At 56.6% G+C, this 2,500-nt stretch overlaps 1 non-coding gene across 1 annotated transcript in view; it reads right to left on the reverse strand.

The window, feature by feature from the left end:
* LOC124773123 overlaps positions 1 to 69 on the reverse strand; it is a 1,909-nt gene extending 1,840 nt beyond the window's left edge. Inside the window, exon 1 of the ribosomal RNA XR_007014472.1 lies at positions 1 to 69. This exon is cut by the window's left edge and continues 1,840 nt beyond it. This is a non-coding gene — a ribosomal RNA (small subunit ribosomal RNA).
* Positions 70 to 2,500: the final 2,431 nt, after the last annotated feature.

Genomic DNA, 2,500 nt, shown 5'->3' on the forward strand with positions numbered 1-2,500 from the left:
CTTGTACTGAGACATGCATGGCTTAATCTTTGAGACAAGCATATGACTACTGGCAGGATCAACCAGGGAGCTGCGTCAACTAGAGCTGAGCAGCCGGCCGCCCGGGAGTGTGTCCCGGGGGCCCGCGCGAACACGCAAGCGTCCGCTCAATCATTCTGCAAACAGGAGGAGGCTGAGCTCCCCTGCACAATACACCTCGAAACCCTCTCAGGTCCCGGCGGCGCGCAGCGCCGTCCCAAGTACTTGGTCGGGTTCGAGAGAGGCGCAATCGCCCGGAGTTAGGCGAGTAGACGCTTTCGGTGCGACCACCCGTGCTCCCAACTGAGCTTGCCGCTGCCGACAGAGGCCCGGGAGCGTGCTGTCGTGGCATTGCCGGCGGGAGACAACACGCGCCACCTACGGTGACCGGCAGCTCCAACGCCAGCGCCACAGAAGGACAAAAGCCCCACTTGGGTGCCGAAGCGAACTCTCCCAGCACAGCGCACGCGCCAACACATCCGCACAGCTGCGATACAAACCACCAGCGAGAACCGCTGGGGCGACCGAGCAGCAGACGGCGTCGCGGCGCCGAGCGCCGGGCGGCGGCGCATCCTCAACGCACACAGTCCTCAATCGGACCAGCACACTGAAGATGTCCACCGCGCTTCGCACCGGGCCCGCGAGGACCTACTTTGGCCGCACGGCGCCGCGCGCAGGGTGCGCCGGCGCGCAGCTGCGACGCCTGCCGCGTCCGTCGGCCGGCGCGCCTGCCACTGGCCGCCCCCACCAGCCGGCTGTAGCGCGTGCGCCCACGCACCGCGCGGCCAGCACGCCGGGAGGCGCCCCCTCACCGGCCGGGGACGGTCCCACCCAGCCACCGCCGCGTATCGCTTCACACCCAGATGCCGTTCAGTTTCGTCGGCATGGTGGGTATCGCTGGAACAACCGGTTCGTACCTCAACCTATCGTCGCCATCACCGATTCACCCCTAGCGAGAACAACCGCACCACAACAGGTTACCATTTGTTCATTTGCGTAACTTCACCAGAAAACGCAGGCGTCCATCGCCATTTGCAACTTCAACGATTATTGCATGCCTGTGTCAGGTGTCACGCCACACTACGTCTGCCCACATACACGCAACAAAATGTGCACGCCTAGACAATACGTGGAAGGTGGCCCCCGTACGTATGCGATGTCCATTGCTCGAACGACTGTCAACCGGCCTCTGTAGCATGTCGCAGATATGGAACGCGGTGCACCATGCCATCACGGTGTGTGAGGAGAGACGACTAGGTCCGAATACATCAACAGACAGCTCATGCTGATCGCCATCCACGGCGTCCGTTCCTCCCACACGTCTCTATGGCGTACCACACTGCAATCCAGCTCTCATAGGGAGACGACACGTAGCTGCGTGCACAATATTTGCACTGTATGGTCCGCCGTTTTTGGGCGCAGTCGTTGTACGGTCACACATGTGCCACGATGTATCATTCGGTACATAAGGACGAATGTGCAGTACAGATTGTGGTTTACGCGTACGACATTAGCGGACGGTTGACACAGGCCGCACCACAACGTAGCCTGAGTACGTCGCATGCGAAGGGCATTGAACATGCAAACTTCTCACCAACCAGCTTGCGAAGGCAGGGGGGCAAGGTGGGGACGTGGGGAGGGGCGGCATGTACGTCCTGCTGCCATCCACATTACAGTGTACAGCAGGAGCATGTGGAAAGTCAGCAAGACTTGCAAGGTGTTTAACATGAAGCGATACACAGGGGAGCGGGCAGTGCGAGTAGCGAACTATATTGCGAGGGTTGCGGGTGGGCAACACTACACTAATTGAACGAGTCGTATAACAATTACAGAGCAGGTTTAGGCGACAACATGGGTTACGTTAGGGGACAACGTGGGTTACGTTAGGGGACAACGTGGGTTAGGTTAAGGCACAACGTGGGTTAGGTTAAGGCACAACGTGGGTTAGGTTAAGGCACAACGTGGGTTAGGTTAAGGCACAACGTGGGTTAGGTTAAGGCACAACGTGGGTTAGGTTAAGGCACAACGTGGGTTAGGTTAAGGCACAACGTGGGTTAGGTTAAGGCACAACGTGGGTTAGGTTAAGGCACAACGTGGGTTAGGTTAAGGCACAACGTGGGTTAGGTTAAGGCACAACGTGGGTTAGGTTAAGGCACAACGTGGGTTAGGTTAAGGCACAACGTGGGTTAGGTTAAGGCACAACATGGGTTAGGTTAAGGTACAACATGGGTTAGGTTAAGGTACAACATGGGTTAGGTTAAGGTACAACATGGGTTAGGTTAAGGTACAACATGGGTTAGGTTAAGGTACAACATGGGTTAGGTTAAGGTACAACATGGGTTAGGTTAAGGTACAACATAGGTTAGGTTAAGGTACAACATGGGTTAGGTTAAGGTACAACATAGGTTAGGTTAAGGTACAACATAGGTTAGGTTAAGGTACAACATAGGTTAGGTTAAGGTACAACATAGGTTAGGTTAAG

The sequence above is a fragment of the Schistocerca piceifrons genome, unplaced genomic scaffold (assembly GCF_021461385.2).
Source record: "Schistocerca piceifrons isolate TAMUIC-IGC-003096 unplaced genomic scaffold, iqSchPice1.1 HiC_scaffold_944, whole genome shotgun sequence".
Classification (NCBI taxonomy): Eukaryota; Metazoa; Arthropoda; class Insecta; order Orthoptera; family Acrididae; genus Schistocerca; species Schistocerca piceifrons.